This window comes from Ambystoma mexicanum, chromosome 6p (genome assembly GCF_040938575.1).
Source record: "Ambystoma mexicanum isolate Mex_15411 chromosome 6p, UKY_AmexF1_1, whole genome shotgun sequence".
Taxonomy (NCBI): Eukaryota; Metazoa; Chordata; class Amphibia; order Caudata; family Ambystomatidae; genus Ambystoma; species Ambystoma mexicanum.
The window spans coordinates 288,143,751-288,167,011 of NC_090935.1; positions in this window are offsets into that span (position 1 = coordinate 288,143,751).

Genomic DNA, 23,261 nt, shown 5'->3' on the forward strand with positions numbered 1-23,261 from the left:
TTTTTTTTTTTTTTTTTTTTTTATTTGTTTTGGCTTAAGCCTTTACAAAAGGAAAAACAATACAAAACAATTTGCATTAAATACAAAAAAAGACAAAACTTGTGTTAAAATTTCTTACTGTCTACCAACCCTGCCAAATTTTTCTAGTCCTGTGAATTCCATGCTGAGGTACATTTATCCTTTGGATCGTTGTGTTAGATTATCAGACCACTTTCTATTAGCACCTGGGTTGCTGCAAACGTAAGTGCAGCATTTTTCCCTGAGATAATTCTATCCCAGAGGAAGTCTGTGAGTATGTCTTCCTCCCTCCGTACCAGACCTCTGAAGAATCTTAGTCGCTGAGGCCAAGTGCCTTCACAATCCATCAGGATATGCTTTAACGTTTGTTTGGCAGGGTTTGAGCAGATTGAGCACAATTTTATTGCCATCTGTCCTTGATTACGTTTTACCAAAACAGCCCCACAGTGGACGAGGTTCAATCTCATTCTGAGGAAGTCTGAACGCAATTTTCTATTTGGAGATTTCAGTAGATAGCATGAGAGAGAACCAAGTTTCTTTTCTCCCTTCAAAAATATGTTTTGATTTGGGTCCTCTCTTACTTTCTCCACTGTTTCGATCCAGTCCCGTTCTTCTAGTCTGCATTTTACTTTAAGTGGATTTAGAGCCAGAGTTTCTTCATTTAGATTTAGTTTCTTTAGTATTTCCAACGTTTTCCTTTCCAGCGTAATGAGAGTAGTGGATTTTTTCAATAGTACTTCGTGTTTGAGGTCTCCATACAACGTCGAGTCCTTGCTTAGTGTTATTTCCCTGAACAGTGAAATGAGCTTCCAGTCGGCCATACAGTTTAGAGATTTTAGGCCTAGTTCAAATCTTAGGCTTTTTAAGGATGCACAATTTGGGAGACCCAAAACTCTTTTCCAGAGGCGACCCTCATAGCTGTCCCAGTTTATGAACCAAAGATCCGGTTTTGCTTCTAGTCCGTATAGAACCACTGGAACCACTGGAACAACTTTGGCGAGATAGAACTTTACCAGAGGCAGAATGGAGAACTTACAAAATTTGTAATTTAGCTTAATCATCTGTGATGTGAATTGTGTTATTTTAGCTGACACTTCTTTTTCTACTTTGTATGTTGCTGGATGGGCATAGATGTTATATCCCAAATATTTTATGGTTTCTACTGTTTTGATCCGTTCTCCTCCCAAAAACTCTTCTATCTTGTTGACTGGAAGGGATATGGACCTCAGGAGAGATCGTGGGAGCCTAGTAACCATGTTCACGCACCTCGATTAATACAAAGGTTCCACCGGAGATTTCCGAACAAGCCAAAACCCCTGGAGGGAACAACCTTGGGAGGGGCCTTGAGGGGGGGTACTGTCATGATGCCTACCTCCAAGGAGCCAGGTCCGACCCAGCAACCCCAGAGGCAGGCATCATTCCCCCAAGGGAAGTTCCAGCGGGCCCAAGCTGGGGCCCTTTGGACGCAGTCCTGGCGCCTTAGGCGCCAGGCTCATGTTGGACCCCAGTCCTGGCGCCTTAGGCGCCAGGCTCATAAAGCTGGACATGTGTTCAAGTGTTTTAGTGTGCACTTACCTGATGCAGACCATGCTGCTACATCCAGGCCCTCTTGAGGCCTGAATGGGACTACTTTACCTGTGGGACTACTTTCCACCCGGGTGTGGTCGGGTAAGGATACATACCTGATCGGTGGAAGGATACATACCTGGAACTTCTTCCAAAGCTATTTAAACCCCACCCAAACAGCCACACGTGCTTCGCGTTGTTCTGCACCTAGCAGCTGGACGCTCACCGTGTCTGCTCCTGCTTCTGGACTTCAACCACGCCTGTCAGCATCCTGGGACACCTGCTAAGGGTAATAAGAAGAGAATTGGGGAGGAAGAAGGCTTACCTTCTAAACCTGCATCACGGAGACATTTCACCGACGATCCTGAAAAGGAAGACATCATTTTTTAAAGCATTTCGCTCAGATCGCTGCAGCGCTGCATTTCACTCACCTTTCTTGGGCGCCTCCATCTTCAGCAGCGATCATCCGGATCCAAAGCCTCTTCCCAGAGCCTAGAGAGAAAAAGACAAGAACACAAGGTGAGAGAAGGAAGGGAATAGGAAAAGCGCAGTTTCCTTCTAAGACTTACCTGTTGGGTCATTCCCATTTCATTTCGGGTCTTGCTGCTTCCAAGCATTTTCCGGACCCCGGCCCCTATGGGGAAAAAAGACAAAGACATTAGATGAACGAATGCAAAAACATTACCTGAGCGCTCATCTAGGACTTACCAGATCTTTACTGGAACTGCACGTTTCACTTCGGGTCGGCGCAATATCTCCGGCATGCCGAACCCCAACCCCTATGGGGAAAAGACATCAACATTAGCGCTTTGTTGCAAGAGGTCTCCAAAGGAATCTTCATTCATCATCTGAAAAAAGACAATGAACATTATTATTTAAAGCTTGAACTTTTGAACTTGCAACAGAACTTTTACAGCGCCTTACCAGTATAATCAAGCTTACCTGAACTCCCATCCAACCTCAATCCAGTGAAGTAACTGGGTTCAACGCGTACCTGCGTCAGAAGCAGGATGGAGAGCTCGTCCTTTCAGACCCTAAGGTGAGACTTCAAGGGGAATCGTGGAAGGGTATCGAGGAGGGTTGGAAGGAAGTGCGAGGCTCGAGCATTATTCCGCCAGATTGTAATACTCCCTTTTCACGTACAGGAGGATATTCCTGCGAGCCAGATTAGCCAGAGTTGAGGGGCCCGTCCTATCCATCTTCAGAGCCCTGCGCTTCACCATTGAAGAGGCATCAGCACTCGAAACCAGGACAGCACCCCTGTGGGAATCAGGTCAGCCTGACACCTCCACCAGGCCCCCACCCATGTCTCCCACCACCCCCACCCCCTAGCCACCAGGGGCAGCCTCTACCAGGCCCCCACCCATGTCTCCCACCACCCCCACCCCCCAGCACTGTGGGGCAACTGCCAGCAGGCCCCCACTCATGTCCAACTCATGTTCCCCACCACCCCCACCCCCCAGCCACCAGGGGCAGCCTCCACCAGGCCACCACCTATGTCTCCCACCACCCCACCCCCCAGCACTGTGGGCCACCTGCCAGCAGGCCCCCACCCATGTCCAACTCATGTTCCCCACCACCCCCACCCCCCAGCCACCAGGGGCAGCCTCCACCAGGCCCCCACCCATGTCTCCCACCACCCCCACCCACCAGCACTGTGGGGCACCCGCCAGCAGGCCCCCACCCATGTCCAACTCATGTTCCCCAGCACCCCCACCCACCAGCACTGTGGGGCACCTGCCAGCAGGCCCCACCCATGTCCAACTCATGTTCCCCACCACCCCCACCCCCCAGCACTGTGGGCCACCTGCCAGCAGGCCCCCACCCATGTCCAACTCATGTTCCCCACCACCCCCACCCCCCAGCAGTGTGGGGCACCTGCCAGCAGGCCCCCACCCATGTCCAACTCATGTTCCCCACCACCCCCACCCCCCAGCACTGTGGGGCACCCTCCACCAGGCCACCACCCATGTCTCCCACCACCCCCACCCCCCAGCAGTGCAGGGGCACCCACCACCAGGCCCCCACCCATGTCTCCCACCACCCCCACCCCCCAGCCACCAGGGGCATACTCCACCAGGCCCCCACCCATGTCTCCCACCACCCCCACCCCCCCCAGCAGTGCAGGGGCAGCCTCCACCAGGCCCCCACCCATGTCTCCCAGCAGCCCCACCCCCCAGCACTGTGGGGGCACCCACCACCAGGCCCCCACCCATGTCTCCCACCACCCCCACCCCCAGCCACCAGGGGCAGCCTCCACCAGGCCCCCACCCATGTCTCCCACCACCCCCACCCCCCCAGCAGTGCAGGGGCAGCCTCCACCAGGCCCCCACCCATGTCTACCACCACCCCCCACCCCCCAGCACTGTGGAGCACCTGCCAGCAGGCCCCACCCATGTGCAACTCATGTTCCCCAGCCAACATGTCATCACAATCTAGATCCCTGGTCCCTATGGTCAGCCTCCAAATGCAAAACACCCACCCGAGTATTGCATCCACCCACTCATAATTTGCAATTACATCACAGAACACCAATTGCAAGTTCCAAAACAAACACATCTCCCTCACATACACCCAATGGGTGTCAGTGAATCTCAAAACACATATCATGAAATGCATGAAACCAATGAGATACCACACATTGAAGTTCACCAAAAAAAATATGTATTAAAGGAAACATAAATAGAATAAAAAATGAATAAACAGAAATGTGAATGTACAAAAATTAAAAGAAGCATGTCCGTGAAAAAAAGCAAAACCAAAAATAAAATTCCAAAGTAATGTTCTCCAAAGTCAAGGTCCACAAAACAAAATCCAATGGGAAATAAAAAATAAAGCCATTGCTCCATGGTTAAAAAGTGAAAAAAAAATACAATCCAACAGTGAACTATGTACATGGGAACAAGCCAGGGTCCATTATCCCAAAAAAAGAAAGGAAACCTATCTAACTACACTAACTAATAAAATAAACTATATACAAAAATGTGGCCAATGTCCGAAAGGTCCAAATAAAATCAAAACAAAAATGAAACCTAACACTACCTACACAACTATGTACAAGGGCAGCGGGCTAGTTTCACGGCTCACTTGTGGATGTCCCGGGCCAGGGCATCATCGAACTCCTCCTCAAAGTCCCGGAGGCGATCCTCCTCCATGTCCCCGAGGGTCCGCAGGGCCGTCGACGTCTCCACCTCCAAACCCCTGCGGATTGCCTCGAGGCACTCGGCCCGCCTCAGGGCCCTCCGCATGGAGTTCTCCTCCCTGACCATTGTGAGCCATGCCTCTTCCGCCCGCTGCTGCTCCGCATCTATGGCGTTGCCCAACCGCTGCCACACGGAAGACACTCTCTGTCCTGGGTCCTCCTGCCCTCCGGCCGATGCCTGACCCTCCGATGTTGAAGGCCCCGAGCCCTCATGGCTCCCACCACTTTGCTGCTGCTGCTGTGCCTCTGCCCGTGCACTGCCTCCTGCTGCCTGCACATCCTCCGCCGGCTGGGGTGCAGTCGTAGATGTGGCCACCCCTGCTGGACGTCCGACTCCCGACTGTGGCAGGGATGCCTCCTCCACCAGCCTGGCCGCACCGTCAGAGGCAGCTCCACAGGGCACCCAGGTGACTGATGGGTGGGAAGATGGCACGGAGGACGACTGGCACGTAGGGGGTCCAGTTGAGGAGGGGGTCGTAGCAAGCCCCATCAGACGGAGGAATCCGGCCTGGGTGACCTGTCCCAGCAGGCTGACGTGGTCAACGAGCCATTCGAGATGACGTGCAGTCTCTTCATGAAAAGACTGCAGGTCACCTCGCATGGCCCGTTGACGCAACGCCACACCAGCCAGGACAGGCTCAACCCGGACCTGGAAAGCCACGTCCGCAGGCAGAGGAAGGCCAGTTGACGTGAGCTCATCCCCTGCCTGAAAGCGGGTCTGGACGTAGGCATCCCTGCTGGTGCAAGATGATGCAGGGACAGGATCAGGGACAGGATTACACACAGGCACCTCCGCGGCGGCCTGTGCTGCCTCCTGTCCCTGGTCCTGCACTGCACCACTAGCACCAGTGGGATCCCCACCTCCAGACCCCGTCTCTGGTGCTTGCACGGCCTCCTCCTCCACCAAACCCCCCACCAACCTGGATGACTCCGTGCCATCTTCCCCTGTTGGGCCCTGTGGGGTCCCAGCTGCCCCTTCTGCTGCCGAGGAGTCCAACTCCAACCTCCGCCTCTTGGACCTCCCCCCGGCAGCTGCGGCCTGCGACGCGGCACCGGACTCCTCCCTCCCCGACGAGATCACAACATGAGAGGGGAGCCGGGCCTTGCGTCTCCGGCTGGCGGTGGGATCTCCGCCGCTGTGCTCCACAGCACCTTCTCCGCCCTCTTCATCAGTTGACGCTGCAGACAGGGAGAAACAAAACACAGGCATCAGGGCACTGTACAATGGACACATACACACATGACAGTTGTACATGAGTGGCATTGGCAAACCTCAGACATGTCATCACAATCCCCAACACACATGTCATTACAACTCGCACACATGAGCCATACCACAGCCATATCGCAACTGCCACCACCATCCATACACATACAACAGCATGAGCAGCCAAAGGTGAGCCAGACATCACATGCAACACAGGAAGTGCACCACACATGTACACACACCACCACACTTGCATGCATGTGTACACCTCTGCCAAGTGTCGCAGTGTTCAGACCGGCATCCATGTCACATCTGCCAATCAGGCTTCCACATACCGCTGTCACATGCATCCATGTTGCATCACTGTTGCACCCTTGTCAAATACACACACACATGCACATGTACACAGTGCTGATACATGCAGCCGAAAACAACATACATGCGTGACATCACGGACATGTCTACTTACATACACATTCATCCAAACATGTGTGCCCACACAACTGCATTTGGCATGCAAGCCTACACACACAAGCACCATCCATGTCTCACACATTCCAGCCCTCGCATGTGTCAGCCCCACGGCCCTGTACACCCCCATCCATACTCGACCCCATACAAACAGATGTGCAACCTGCACACTACTGAATAATCACCACACGCACTGCTCACAATCAGGATGCATGTACACTCACCGCTCGACTCCAGACGGTCTGCCTCTCAAGGACCTGGACGTAGAGCGCTGGGGATATGCGTTCCAGGACGCTCATCTGTTCTTCCGACAAGTGGCCCCGGCGCCCCTTGGCATCCGCTGCCTTCAAGAGGCACCGGGCCTTGTTCAGGGTCCTGGACCTGAAGACCTCCCAGCGCTTCTTGACATGTTGTAAGTCGCGGACTGCCACCCCCTTCGCGTTGATGGCAGTCACGATGTCAGTCCAGATCCGAGTCCGTCCTTCTTGTCGGCGCGGGAACTTCCGAGGAGGGCATCATACTGCCCCAGGACTTGCTCCACCAGGACACCAACTTTGGTGGCACTGAAGCAGGTGCCCCTCTGCCTCTCTGGCCGGGGGTTGTCAGTGGTCTCAGATGGTGTTTGCCCCGACATGACAACCCCAGAGGCAGGAGTGGGTGGGCAACTGGGTCCTGGGGCTGGGCTGTGGAGCGATGGCATCCCAGTCGGGAGTCTTTGGTTCCAGCAGGGGTGGTCACAGCAACAGCACCCCTGGCTGATGTGCAGGCAGCAAATGGCAGGGCACGTGGGCAGCAGGTAGTCAGGCAGCAGCAGATGGCAGGTGGGAGCGTGCTCGGGGCTCTGGGGGGCAGTAGTTCGGCCTTCTAGGCAGGAGCGTGGTCTTACGTGTGCTTACGCGTGGCCAGCTTGATACGGAGTGATTTGGCACGTGAAAAATCTGCACGTCAGCGTGTAATTCGAGGAAAGGCCCTTAGCGCGTAAGCGCGTCTGCACGCATACGCATTTTCATTGGACAGAAGGCCCCTCAAGCGCCCCTGTGACGTGACGCATACAGACGTGCATGGGCATTTCACCGCGCGTGCAAAACTGCACGTCCGCGTGCAATGTGAGGAAAGGGCCCATGCGCGTAAGCGCACGTGAAAAACTGCACGTCTGCGTGCAATACGAGGAAAGGGCCCATGCGCGTAAGCGCATGTGAAAAACTGCACATCCGCGTGTAATACGAGGAAAGGGCCCATGCTCGTAAGTGACGTGACGCACGCGTGCGTTTCCCTCAGCACGGGTTAAAGGTGAGCGGGCCCAGCAGTTTGCTGTACGTGCCTTTCGTGGAGACCGACGTGTGTTGCTGCTTCCTGTTGTTTCGTGCGGCATCACAACTTCACAGCTATCAAGGACGTATCTCTTCTTTTGGCGGGGGTATTGGCTACGCGTGTTTTTCTGCATCGCGCTAGTCAGACGGTGAGTCGCACACGCTCTTTTTCCCACTTTGGGTGCCCCTGTGTATCGCACCCATTTTCGATGTCATAGTAGCCTGCGTGTCCCACACGTACGCGTTATTCGTGTTACTGGGTGCCACCGCGTACTGCGGGAGGTTGAATCCACGCACGTAGGCTGCAGGGTTGCGTGCACGGTTTTACTGCAGTTTTGGGGTGCCTGAGCGTTGCGTGACCCGTCACCACATCACCAGGGTCACATACAGCCTTGCAGGTGCAGGGGGGCTGTTAACATCTTGCTTCCCACCCCCTTCACCCCAATTGCCCAGGTCAATTGTGGTGTACACCTCCCATTGGCACCACTCCATCTGTGCCAGCACTCCTACATCTGTGCCATGGTTGGGAGGCCACCAAAGGTGAGGGGCGCCTCAGCTGGGCGTACTCCTCGCGGCGGGCGTGGTCGGGGACGTGGCCGTGGTGACCAGGGAGTAGGTGGACTCCAGGGTGTCCAGGGAAGCCACAGAGGGGGAAGAGGCAGGGGTGCGCCACTTGAGCACAATGTTGTGCCATGTGTCGGTGCAGCCATGCCACCACCCCCTGTGGTTCCGGGGGATGCAGCTCCTGCATCTGGCACTGGCACCCGTATGACCCGGCAGTCCGTTCCATCGACTGCCACGGGCCCAAGGGTAGTGGTAGCTGCAGGTGCAGCTGTGGACACCGCCACCCAGGCTCAGGGTCTGCCAGCGCAGGCTGCATTGGCACTTGAAGAGCCCTTGGTAGATCTCCAACAGGCCAGGGGGGAAACCATAGGGGCATGCCGGGCTGCTCAGACCAAGACACGTGTCCCTGGGGCAGTCATGTCATCTGCTGCCCCGAACAGCCGGGTGTTGGCAAGTGCAGGGGCAGATGCACCCAACAGCACCCCGGTTGTGAGTCTGCCAACCAGGACCGTTGCGGTCAATGACCCTGCCACAGCTGATGTTGCTGCGCAGGGTCCATTAGTGGGCACCCAGCTGCCACTGACACAAGTCAGGCCTTTGGTCATCCCTCCACCTGCCACTCCCTTGGCTCAATCCACCGAACCCACTGGCCATACTGGTCAGGGCGGCATTAGCCAGCCAGGGTCTGCGCCACAGTCCAAGAGGAGGAAGGTTACACCTGCAGCACAGGCTGGGACCCCACACACAGCCACGACCTCCTGCACGTCGAGGAAGAAGCCTTTCTGTAAGCAGGAACTGGACTTCCTCATGGACTACGTGCGGGGCCACAGCCGTGACATGCTAGTGGGTGCCAATAGTCAGACTACGGCTGCCCAACGTGACACCCACTGGAAGCATGTTGCGGAACATGTCAGTTCATTCGGCCATGAGGTGCGCACGGCGCAGGAGTGCAAAAAGCGTTGGAATGACATCAAGCGCAGCACTAAGGCCAAGCGTGCCTCAAATTACAACTTGACTCTGGTGACTGGCGGTGGGCCTGCACCAGAGGAGTAAGAACTCACTCCGCATAAGGCTCTCGTTGCGGAGTTCATACCACCTGAATTGGTCGAAGGACTGGGAGAGATGCTGGACTTTGATGCCCAGTCCAGTGAGTGTTGATGCGTGTTTGTTGAGGACCTGTGTGTTTCACTTGTGGGATGTGTTGTGCATGATTGCTGCTACATGTGACGTGTACATGGTTCTGATGTGTAAGTAATGCAATGCTACCGTCATGCATGTCTCCTCTGCCTGCATGCGGAATCTCCATGTGGGCATGCTCCCTTGCCCCTCCTCCGCCACTCTGCCTTCCAGTTCCACCTTTGCACTGGTCTGCTTCAATCTTGCCAATGTGTAGTTTCTTGTTCATGTGTCCTGTGTAGATGCTAACTTCCAGCGTAGAAACTGCCAGACATATGCCGTGTGGTACAGCCTTAGTGCTCGATGCAAGGTATCTCACTTGTACTGTGCATGGGTCAGATTTCCCGCAGGGACATGAGTGCCCATTCATGCTCCATGTGCATTGCACGCATGCCCCTATGTGCCCTTGACTGGATGATCACTGTAATATGAGTCCTTGGTCACATACATGGCCTGCCATCTCATCGGCCTTCCCATGTCAACTGTGGCTCAGTCCTGCGTTGCACACATGTTTAGGCCCTGACAATCTGTGTGGCTCACAGGCCTCAGCCTGTTCAATGGCCAATGACTCTGTCCAACTCTTGTGTCTTCTTCACACGTGGGCGTCCTCCGGAGTTTTCATCATGTGTCCTGCCCACTGTCCCAGCATCATTTGCAGTGTTGTAATTTGTATCACATTAAGCTGTTGATGCCAGTCAACACTGCCTGTCAATACACAGGTGTATGGTCAGCCTTTTGATACCATGCTAGGCATCCCTGCTTTGGTACTGGGGTGGAGGGGTGCTTGGCTTCTAGACATGGTACACATTGAATGCACAATGCATGTGATGTCTGAATTTGACATTGCACTGCCTTCACATTTCCTGGCACACACCATGGAGTGCTTGTACATGTAGGCAGTGAGTGGCGTACACATTTTCTGCACTGCATAGACCCACTTCCATGGAAACTGCCACCTTTCACCAGGTCTGATCACCGAAGCTATTCAAAGTAGACCCAGCATGCATGCCAGGTCATATGTTGTGTGTCACATGTCTGCCGGATGCCTTTGCTGTCGGTGTGTGTGTGTGTCGTGTGCTTCTGACATGTGTAGTGACCTTTTTCTCTCTATTTTACAGGTGATGACGCAATGGAGGCGGAGGATGGTGTTGTCATGCCAGACACAGGGTTGGTAACACCACATCAACCCGGCACTAGTGGGGGTCGTGGGGTGGTAGGCCACGAAAACCCCCAAGTGCTGCAGTCCATCTTGTCTCTGGCTGCCTATGAGTCCAGCCTTGATGACGACTCTGACGTCCATGTTGAGTTGGATGAGCATCAAGTCCATGTGTCAGGGGTGAGTGATTCTGATGTGGACACTCCTCTGTCTGCGACACCTGCACTGAGGGATCAGACAGTCTTGGTTCCTCCGCCCGTGGTGGATCGGGACGCAGGGTCACCCTCCACACCAGTCACTGATGTGCCTGGGACATCACGTCGACGGGGGAATGTAGTTTTGCAGCCGCAGGCGGTGCCAACACAGCGAGGACCCCCGGTCCTTGGGTCCCGCAGGGGTCAAGCCAGGCAACGCGGCCGCTGCGCGCAACCGCTGTATACTGAGTGGGAGCAAGACATGACTTCCAATTCCGAACGGCAGGGGGCAGCAATGGAGAACATCGCTGAGAGCATGGAGCGTGTGGCCCGATCTGTGCTCCCCCCTGCTAGGCAGGTGCTTCTCCAGCAGCAGGCGGCACGGTCCACGGCCCGCTCGCTCAGGCCTGGCATGGCGGCTTCAGCAGGGCACGCCAGGCTGAAATGTTGTCTCTGCGTCAAGCAATTGCTGCTCACGCAGAGGTGCACATGGATGCCCTGAGGGAGGAGCATGTTCCCTCAGATCCAGTCTGGGTGTCCTTATGATGTCCCAGAGGCAGCAGGCAGAGGAGAGGTTTGCACAGCTTGAGCGTATCATCTCGGCTGAGCTACAGGCTTGCCGGGAGGTGCAGCGGTTGTCCAGCCCGGCCTTGCAGGAGGAACTCCGTGTTACACGTGCTACCTTGCAAGAGGAAGCACATGTATCATGTGAGGTTCTGCATGCAGACCTATGTAACATCGCCACACAGAACCAGGCTCACCCGTCCGGCAGACTTGCTGCCGACGAGGGGCAAGCTGCGGCTAGGCGTGGCCAGGCTACTGTGCCACGTCCTCCTTTACAGGATGAGCCAGACTCGGACGACCATCTATCTCCCACATAGGTCGTACTGTGCAGGCGTTGAGCCTATGGAGGATTTTTTTTTGGGCTCAGCATCATCGCATGTGGATGTTGAGCAGCACCCTGTACCTCCCCCCTCCTGGGTGCCTCCCCCCCGGGTCGTATGTGGCCATTTTTGATTTTTCGTTTAGTTTAGTTAGTTAAGTTTCTGTTTGATAGTTAGTTTAAATAGGTAATGTAGGTTTTCCATAGTTAGTGTAATTAGTTAATAGTTGAGTTAGTTTAAAATTGCTAGTCTATTGTGCTTTCATGTGACGGTGCGGTGCTTTGTGGCTTTTGAAGGCATCCACTGTCTGTTCCAGCTGGGCCCTTCATGGTTGTCTTGTGTATGTGTTTGCTGCTTGGGGTCCTTGACTCACATATGCCACTCCTGCCTCCCTTATCCATGGGCTCGCAAGGATGGTTCGGTGTTACAGAATATTACACAAGGGCTTTGGACTGTCATATCTGTGGCATGTCTGGTGCTGTGTGACTTGTGTTGACACCCCTAGTGGGGATGATTTAGGTGTCATTGTCCACTGTTCAGCTTTTGCTAGATGGGGTGTGTCATGATTAATGTGGACATTGATTGCTATGCATTGTGTAGTATGTTTCATATCTTTCCTGTACAGGTGCTTGTTGCAATTCATGCTGTAGATAGTGTTCCACACTTTGGAGGTGAAAGACGGACTTATGGTGTGATTTTTGATGTGACTCTCTGACATGGTCAAGTAATGAGATGCCTAATGAGACACACACAGATGACTTTGAAGCATTAATCATGTGTTTCATGCCCTTTCTGCAGGGGGATGAGCCTCCAGAGCACCTTTGCCAGCAGACATGGCCCATTGGACGACGGAATTCTGGACCCGTTTGTTGGTGCCCACATGCACATGTGTGCACAAGCAGAGGCACAGTGATTGCAGACCCACATCCTAGAACTGCTGACATGTTCCAAGGAACTCCAGGCAAGGTGAGCATCACAGGGGGGCCACGACACAGCAAAGCTTGCACCAGGCGAGTTGCACATGCAGGCTTAGTCACAGCACTGAGGGTGAGCTTAGACGAATATTGGTGTTGAAGCACACAATGCAGCTCAGATGTGTTTGTGGACTGATGGCTGTTGATAGTAGGGTTGTCTGGGACACATGCAGGGGCAGTGGCACATACCCTCCGGTACACCAAGGTCCATTGAGGCACTTGTATCAACCATGTAGCCTTCCGAGACATGGAAAGGGGCAGCTCACAGGGACATACAGCAAGGGACATACTCGGGTGCAGTGCATGTCTTTTCCACATACTTCATGATAAATGCACTGCCAACTTTGTTTCGGTCATGGTGGTACGCAACTTGCTCTGTAGTCATGGCTTGCTATATGGGTCTGTCTGCTTACCCAGGGAACATTGCATGTTGTGTGAATTGTGACACATTGGTGTTCCATTTGCCACGCACCCACCAGCGGCTGACTTACTGCATTGACTGTGTATGACCCGTTACAGGGGTGATGTTATATATGGGTACGAAGCATCGAGCACAGATTGTCTGTTTGTAGAGTAGTTTGTTGCTATGGGGCATGTTTGGTGTTGTGTTTTTGTGTAATTGGCACATACAGGTTGTTGACTGTGGCTCTCTTTGCAGCATTGCAGTGCAGTGTAACCGGACCTGAGAGTGCGCAGGCAGGAGGCCAGCACTCAAAACCAGAGCTAAGTGTCTTGTTGTTTTTCTTTCGAACTGCTCTGCATAGGCTTGCTGGGGAGTGTACTGATGCATGGATGTATGTGTGGTTCAATTTGGTATGTTTTTTCTCCCTAATCACCCGTGATCCTATGCAATTTTGAAACCTGTACCCTCTACCCGGTGTTCCTGCTTCCCGTGCCTAGCCAAGCAACGTTCCCTGACCCTCTTTCCCCACTGGGGTTGCGGATGCCTGTGTAAGCCCCGTACTTGCAGGCGCCAAAACCCTAGAGGGGGTGGTTGGTTCGTACCACTCCTGAGCCTGGCCTACAGAAGGCCATGACAATGTCAAGTTTGTTTGGATTGTGTATGTGTTCATGCAGGTTGTACATTTTCGTGCATTCCCTAGTTTCATGTGTCATTCCTCCTCCCCTCTCCTGCCACTCATTCCAGTCATCCAGTGTGTCAACACCTGTCCCGACTGCATATCCCTGAACCTCATTCCCCACCAGGGTCTCAGGGGCCTGTGTGAGTTTGACCTTGCAGGCACCCGGGACATGGTGGGGGTGGTTGTTTCGTGACACTCCCGCGCCTGTACAGGGGACCTGTGACAGTACACATCCATTCATGGTGCATCATCCTATGTCATGTACCACACATGTCTCACATCCTGTCGTGACATTGTTTTGCTGTGCTACCTTGGTTGTTACATCATTGTGGTAGTACTTGGCCTTTGTGAGGTACTGCTACGTCAAGTCATCTACTGGAGGGTGTTCGGGTTCGTTTTTATGCCTTGGATTTTGTGATTTTGGAAATGAGTGTGGATTCTGAGGGTTCAGGCATCTGTTTACACACAATGTGGGAGATGGTGACGAAGGGTAAAGGTCATCCTGTGGCCAGGTGGAATTGAGGTTTGGAGGCTCCATGACCCAGGTGCAGTTGTTCAGTGGGTCATGGTCATTTGTGAGGGAGGGGGGGTTGTTGTTGATAGTTGCCTTACCCTGCAGTGTGATGGGAACTCTGACATAGTAATGGTGGTATCCTATGTACATGTTGTGTTCTGCTGATCAATGCCTGTTCATGTGTTGTGTTTTCCTTTCAGGTGCGAGGGGATAGTTGTGGTTTGACATGCTGGGGTGTACACATGGTGGATGTTCACATGTGATGTGTAGGGAACACTGATGGTCACTTGAGTGCACATGCATATGTGGAGTGCATGTCCTTGCAGAACCACACACTTGCACTCGGAGGCACTACATGTACTCCCACCCTTGCATATCCACGTGTACACTTTTTGCCTTCTGGTGCCCACTGTGTCCCGGCAGCACATGTTCTGTGACCGATTATGGATCCAGTACATGCCTAATTTGATGTTTGACGTGGTCTGTCACTTAGATGTGATGCTCAGGGTGTGCATCACACACAATGGCTGTTCACTGTGCTGTGCGCTGAGCAGTGTGATGCAGGAGTAGGACACTGCACACATGAGCTGCAGTGTTGATTTTGCAATGCATAATGTGCATGTAGACAGGCATTCATTGTGATGTTACCTCTACGACTGTTGTAATGCATTTGGAAATGACTTATTTTGGGTGGGAGATTTTGTTGGTCTGTCATTTCATCTGATTCCGGGTCAGGCATCATTGTCCGATGCCACTGTACATTTAGGACATGGCAATGTGTACCTTATCGTTACTGCGTTGGTGTATGTGTATTGCTTGCCATGTCATGTTGATGTTTGGGAGGGTTCGAGTGACATGACAGTGATGGCCATGGCCTGTTTTGCAGGTGTGTGTGATGCACACCTTGCATGTCCGGGTCATCCGCTTCTCAGAGCAACTAGCTGGGGGTAGATTTCTCTCCGCAGCAGGGCCCTCCCCCTGGAACAGACTTCCGGCCTGACTTGAACTTGAGGGGAACCATCTCCAGTTCTGGAAGCACCTCAAGACCTTCCTCTTTGCTTCTGCTTACTCTCTGCCTCTCCCTTGCATAATTCTTCACTGGAACTGCACAGGAGCTGCAACTGGGCCACTCTCACCCACCTCGGTCCCTGGCCCAGCCACTCTCCACTTGCACTGCCTCCCTGGCAACCCCTGCACTGCAGTACTGTCTCTCTATCCCTACAGCCCTCCCTTCCCAGCACTTGTCTGCACTTACCTTTGTAGTTGCCACCAGGTGACCTATGTATTATTTTTTTGGGCTACTTCCCCTGTACTGGACTCCCGCCCACCCTTCCCCTTGGACTTTTCCCATTCCCCCTACCCCTGCACTTGCATGATCTCAATGACACCTGGCCTTTTAGTACCGTTCTCTGTGTTCCCTTGTTCCCCCCTCCCTGCCTCATTGCGCCTTGGAATACTTGTGTATGGCCCATATCATGTCATATGTCATATGTGTGCCTTTTGGTCACACAGGATAGCTTGTGTTTAAGTAGCTAGGGATGCAGACGATGTGGCACTTCCATGGCAACTATCTCAGTGTGGTAGGGTTGTGACACTTGACTGTCTCTTTGTCATCATCGATTGTCACCTGGTATGTGCCAGGCCTGTGTGCACTTAGCAGGGGTGGGAGTTTAGGTGAAAAATGTGGCCACAAGCTGGGTCCGGGCTTCCTCGCCACGTGCCCTGTCCCCTCCCATGTGCAGCGCCTGTGCCTGTGGTTGGGGATGTGGGGGCACCACCATGTCCACCGGGACACCCTGCCGTGTTGCAACATTGTGCAGGACACATGCTGCCACAATGATCCTGCACACTACTGGTGGTGCACAGAGTAGTTGCCCACCAGAGCGGTCAAGGGAGCGGAAACGTGACTTGAGCACTCCAAATGTGCGCTCCACTATGCCCCTGGTTGCAATATGAGCAGCGTTGTATCTTACCTGGGGTGCTGTGGTGGGGTTCCGGATTGGCGTCATCATGTGGTTGCTCAGAGGGTAGGCACTGTCCCCTGGGGAGGTGATAATAGTTGAGATTATTAGGGTTTGGATATTTGTCTGTGTGTGACTTGCATGCATGTGCAAGGGCATTTGTACTGACCTAGGAGCCATGTGTCGCCATGCTGCCCAGCTTCCAGGGCCCGGCTCAGGGCGGACATTCTGTATATGAAACTGTCATGGGTGGAGCCAGGGTAGTTTGCATAGACAGAGGTGATGATTCCCTTTGCATCACATACAACCTGTACATTGATGGAATGCCAGTGCTTGCGGTTTCGGTAGATGTGCTCAATGGCCCTAGGTGGACGTAGGACCACATGGGTACAATCTATGGCACCGAGCACTTTGGGGAAGTGTGCCAACATGAAAAAATCCAGGACAACGGCCTGCCTTTCTGCGGGTGTTCTGGGCATGTATATGTGCCTGCGGACTGAGGGGTGCGCTGTCATGATTGCCAGTACCTGGTGTAGGCAGCGTGACTGCGTGGCCTGTGAGACCCCCCCACTATGGCAGTGGTCCGCTGAAATGACCCAGTGGCCAAAAAATGCAGGACATTGAGCAGCTTCTCCAAGGGGCTCAATGCTTGGGAGCAAAGGGTGGGGGATGTGAGGTCATCTTCCCACTCCCTGACCAGATCTAGGATGATATGGGGTGGAAACCTATACCTGCCGTAGACCTGGTTGTCAGGCATCCCAAAAAGGCTTGTCCGTGGTGCGAAAATGCGTGCCCTGGCTATTCTCCTCCTCCTGCGGTGTCCCACGATCAGTGCAGCGACAAATGGGGCATTCATCGTAGCTGTATATACGCGTTTGTTGTTTGCGCGCACTTTTATGCTGTGCGCGGGGACGCCTCCGCCTGCCTTCGTGTGTGCGGACGCGTTGACGCTTGTGCACGTCTTTTGCCGTGCACGGGTTTCCCGTATTCGGATACGTGGTAAGACTGTAGGTCCGAGTGTCATCGCGTGTGATCTGAGGGGAGTGAGCGTACACGTGATTGGCCTGGGTACGTGTGTTTCAGGGTGCGCGGGAAGTTCCACACGCGATTAGCCTGGGTACGTGTATTCCGGGGTGCCGGGAACTTTCACACACGATTGGTGGAAATCCACGTGTGTTCTGTCATCACGTGCAATGAGGGAAACACCTGCGCGCGTCACGTCACAGACGCACTCATGCGCTAAGGGCCTTTGGTCCAATGAAATCGCATATGCGTGCAGCCGTGCATACGCGTTAAGGGCCTTTCCTCGTATTACACGCGGACGTGCAGTTTTCCACGCGCGCTTACGCGCATGGGCCCTTTCCTCGTATTACACGCGGACGTGCAGTTTTCCATGCGCGGTGAAATGCCCATGCACGTCTGTACGCGTCACGTCACAGGGGCGCTTGAGGGGCCTTCTGTCCAATGAAAATGCGTGTGCGTGCAGACGCGCTTACGCGCTGAGGGCCTTTCCTTGAATTACACGCTGATGTGCAGATTTTTCACGTGCCAAATCACTCCGTATCAAGCTGGCCACGCGTAAGCACACGGAAGACCACGCTCCTGCCCAGAAGGCCGAACTACTGCCCCCAGAGCCCCGAGCACGCTCCCACCTGCCATCTGCTGCTGCCTGACTGCCTGCTGCCCACGTGCCCTGCCATTTGCTGCTTGCACATCAGCCAGAGGTTCTGTTGCTGTGACCACTCCTGCTGGAACCAAAGACTCCCGACTGGGATTCCATCACTCTACAGCCCAGCCCCAGGACCCAGTTGCCCACCCACTCCTGCCTCTGGGGTTGTCATGTCGGGGCAAACACCATATGAGACCACTGACAACCCCCGGCCAGAGAGGCAGAGGGGCACCAGCTTCAGTGCCACCGAAGTTGGTGTCCTGGTGGAGCAAGTCCTGGGGCAGTATGATGCCCTCTTCGGAAGTTCCCACGCCGACAAGGAAGGACAGACTCGGATCTGGACTGACATCGTGACTGCCATCAACGTGGAGGGGGTGGCAGTCCGCGACTTACAACATGTCAAGAAGCGCTGGGAGGACTTCAGGTCCAGGACCCTGAACAAGGCCCGGCGCCTCTTGAAGGCAGCGGATGCCAAGGGGCGCCGGGGCCACTTGTCGGAAGAACAGATGAGGGTCCTGGAACGCATATCCCCAGCACTCCACGTCCAGGTCCTTGAGAGGCAGACCCGTCTGGAGTCGAGCGGTGAGTGTACATGCATCCTGATTGTGAGCAGTGCGTGTGGTGATTATTCAGTATGTGCAGGTTGCACATCTGTTTGTATGGGGTCGAGTATGGGTGGGGGAGTACAGGGCCGTGGGGCTGACACATGCGAGGGCTGGAATGTGTGAGACATGGATGGTGCTTGTGTGTGTAGGCTTGCATGCCAAATGCAGTTGTGTGGGCACACATGTTTGGATGAATGTGTATGTAAGTAGACATGTCCGTGATGTCACGCATGTATGTTGTTTTCGGCTGCATGTATCAGCACTGTGTACATGTGCATGTGTGTGTATTTGATAAGGGTCCAACAGTGATGCATCATGGATGCATGTGACAGCGGTATGTGGAAGCCTGATTGGCAGATGTGACATGGATGCCCGTCTGAACACTGCGACACTTGGCAGAGGTGTACACATGCATGCAAGTGTGGTGGTGTGTGTACATGTGTGGTGCACTTCCTGTGTTGCATGTGATGTCTGGCTCACCTTTGGCTGCTCATGCTGTAGTATGTGTATGGATGGTGGTGGCAGTTGCGATATGGCTGTGGTATGGCTCATGTGTGCGAGTTGTAATGACATGTGTGTTGGGGATTGTGATGACATGTCTGAGGTTTGCCAATGCCACTCATGTACAACTGTCATGTGTGTATGTGTCCATTGTACAGTGCCCTGATGCCTGTGTTTTGTTTCTCCCTGTCTGCAGCGTCAACTGATGAAGAGGGCGGAGAAGGTGCTGTGGAGCACAGTGGCGGGGATCCCACCGCCAGCCGGAGATGCAAGGCCCGGCTCCCCTCCCATGTTGTGATCTTGTCGGGGAGTGAGGAGTCCGGTGCCACGTCCCAGGCCGCAGCTGCCGGGGGGAGGTCCAAGAGGTGGAGGTTGGAGTTGGACTCCTCGGCAGCAGAAGGGGCAGCTGGGACCCCACAGGGCCCAACAGGGGAAGATGGCACGGAGTCATCCAGGTTGGTGGGGGGTTTGGTGGAGGAGGAGGCCGTGCAAGCACCAGAGACGGGGTCTGGAGGTGGGGATCCCACTGGTGCTAGTGGTGCAGTGCAGGACCAGGGACAGGAGGCAGCACAGGCCGCCACGGAGGTGCCTGTGTGCAATCCTGTCCCTGATCCTGTCCCTGCATCATCTTGCACCAGCAGGGATGCCTACGTCCAGACCCGTTTTCAGGCAGGGGATGAGCTCACGTGAACTGGCCTTCCTCTGCCTGCGGACGTGGCTATCCAGGTCTGGGTTGCGCCTGTCCTGGCTGGTGTGGCGTTGCGTCAACGGGCCATGCGAGGTGACCTGCAGTCTTTTCATGAAGAGACTGCACGTCATCTCGAATGGCTCGTTAACCACGTCAGCCTGCTGGGACAGGTCACCCAGGCCGGATTCCTCCGTCTGATGGGGCTTGCTACGACCCCCTCCTCAACTGGACCCCCTACGCGCCAGTCGTCCTCCGTGCCATCTTCCCACCCATCAGTCACCTGGGTGCCCTGTGGAGCTGTCTCTGACGGTGCGGCCAGGCTGGTGGAGGAGGCATCCCTGCCACAGTCGGGAGTCGGACGTCCAGCAGGGGTGGCCACATCTACGACTGCACCCCAGCCAGCAGAGGATGTGCAGGCAGCAGGAGGCAGTGCACGGGCAGAGGCACAGCAGCAGCAGCAACGTGGTGGGAGCCATGAAGGCTCGGGGCCTTCAACATCGGAGGGGCAGGCATCGGCCGGAGGGCAGGAGGACCCAGGACAGAGAGTGTCTTCCATGTGGCAGCGGTTGGGCCACGCCATAGATGCGGAGCGGCAGCGGGCGGAAGAGGCACGGCTCACAATGGTCAGCGCGGAGAACTCCATGCGGAGGGCCCTGAGGCGGGCCGAGTGCCTCGAGTCAATCCGCAGGGGTTTGGAGGTGGAGATGTCGACGGCCCTGCGGACCCTCGGGGACTTGGAGGAAGACCGCCTACGGGACATTGAGGAGGAGTTCAATGATGCCCTGGCCCGGGACATCCACAAGTGAGCCGTGAAACTAGCCCGCTGCCCTTGTACATAGTTGTGTAGGTAGTGTTAGGTTTCATTTTTGTTTTGATTTTACTTGGACCTTTCGGACATTGGCCACATTTTTGTATATAGTTTATTTTATTAGTTAGTGTAGTGAGATAGGTTTCCTTTCTTTTGTTGGGATAATGGACCCTGGCTTGTTCCCATGTACATAGTTCACTGTTGGATTGTATTTTTTTTTCACTTTTTAACCATGGAGCAATGGCTTTATTTTTTATTTCCTGTTGGATTTTGTTTTGTGGACATTGACTTTGGAGAACATTACTTTGGAATTTTATTTTTGGTTTTGCTTTTTTTCACGGACATGGTTCTTTTAATTTTTGTACATTCACATTTCTGTTTATTCATTTTTTATTCTATTTATGGTTCCTTTAATATTGGTGAACTTCAATGTGTGGTATCTCATTGGTTTCATGCATTTCATGATATGTGTTTTGAGATTCACTGACACCCATTGGGTGTATGTGAGGGAGATGTGTTTGTTTCGGAACTTGCAATTGGTGTTCTGTGATGTAATTGCAAATTATGAGTGGGTGGATGCAATACTCGGGTGGGTGTTTTGCATTTGGAGGCTGACCATAGGGACCAGGGATCTAGATTGTGATGACATGTTGGCTGGGGAACATGAGTTGCACATGGGTGGGGGCCTGCTGGCAGGTGCCCCACAGTGGTGGGGGTGGGGGGGTGGGAAACATGAGTTGGACATGGGTGGGGGCGTGCTGGCAGGTGCCCCACAGTGCTGGCGGGTGGGGGTGGTGGTAGACATGGGTGGGGGCCTGGTGGAGGCTGCCCCTGCACTGCTGGGGGGGTGGGGGTGGTGGGAGACATGGGTGGGGGCCTGGTGGAGGATGCCCTTGGTGGATGGGGGGTGGGGGTGGTGGGAGACATGGGTGGGGGTGGTGGGAGACATGGGTGGGGGCCTGGTGGTGGGTGCCCCTGCACTGCTGGGGGGTGGGGGTGGTGGGAGACATGGGTGGGGGCCTGGTGGAGGGTGCCCCACAGTGCTGGGGGGTGGGGGTGCTGGGAGACATGGTGGGGGCCTGGTGGAAGCTGCCCCTGCACTGCTGGGGGGTGGGGGTGGTGGGAGACATGGGTGGGGGCCTGGTGGAGGCTGCCTCTGGTGGCTGGGGGGTGGGGGTGGTGGGGAACATGAGTTGGACATGGGTGTGGGCCTGCTGGCAGGTGCCCCACAGTGCTGGGGGGTGGGGGTGGTGGGGAACATGAGTTGGACATGGGTGGGGGCCTGCTGGCAGGTGCCCCACAGTGCTGGGGGGTGGGGGTGGTGGGAGACATGGGTGGGGGCCTGGTGGTGGGTGCCCCTGCACTGCTGGCGGGTGGGGGTGCTGGGGAACATGAGTTGGACATGGGTGGGGGCCTGCTGGCAGGTGCCCCACAGTGCTGGGGGGTGGGGGTGGTGGGGAACATGAGTTGGACATGGGTGGGGGCCTGCTGGCAGGTGCCCCACAGTGCTGGGGGGTGGGGGGGGTGGGAGACATGGGTGGGGGCCTGGTGGAGGATGCCCCTGCACTGCTGGGGGGGTGGGGGTGGTGGGAGACATGGGTGGGGGCCTGGTGGAGGCTGCCCCTGGGGGGTGGGGGTGGGGGTGCTGGGAGACATGAGTGGGGGCATGGTGGAGGCTGCCCCTGGTGGCTGGGGGGTGGGGGTGCTGGGAGACATGGGTGGGGGCCTGGTGGAGGCTGCCCCTGGTGACTGGGGGGGTGGGGGTGCTGGGAGACATGGGTGGGGGCCTGGTGGTGGGTGCCACTGCACTGCTGGGGGGTGGGGGTGCTGGGGAACATGAGTTGGACATGGGTGGGGGCCTGCTGGCAGGTGCCCCACAGTGCTGGGGGGTGGGGGTGGTGGGGAACATGAGTTGGACATGGGTGGGGGCCTGCTGGCAGGTGCCCCACAGTGCTGGGGGTGGGGGTGCTGGGGAACATGAGTTGGACATGGGTGGGGGCCTGCTGGCGGGTGCCCCACAGTGCTGGGGGGTGGGGGTGGTGGGAGACATGGGTGGGGGCCTGGTGGAGGCTGCCCCTGGTGGCTGGGGGTTGGGGGTGGTGGGGAACATGAGTTGGACATTCATTGTGATGTTACCTCTACGACTGTTGTAATGCATTTGGAAATGACTTATTTTGGGTGGGAGATTTTGTTGGTCTGTCATTTCATCTGATTCCGGGTCAGGCATCATTGTCCGATGCCACTGTACATTTAGGACATGGCAATGTGTACCTTATCGTTACTGCGTTGGTGTATGTGTATTGCTTGCCATGTCATGTTGATGTTTGGGAGGGTTCGAGTGACATGACAGTGATGGCCATGGCCTGTTTTGCAGGTGTGTGTGATGCACACCTTGCATGTCCGGGTCATCCGCTTCTCAAAGCAACTAGCTGGGGGTAGATTTCTCTCCGCAGCAGGGCCCTCCCCCTGGAACAGACTTCCGGCCTGACTTGAACTTGAGGGGAACCATCTCCAGTTCTGGAAGCACCTCAAGACCTTCCTCTTTGCTTCTGCTTACTCTCTGCCTCTCCCTTGCACAATTCTTCACTGGAACTGCACAGGAGCTGCAACTGGGCCACTCTCACCCACCTCGGTCCCTGGCCCAGCCACTCTCCACTTGCACTGCCTCCCTGGCAACCCCTGCACTGCAGTACTGTCTCTCTATCCCTACA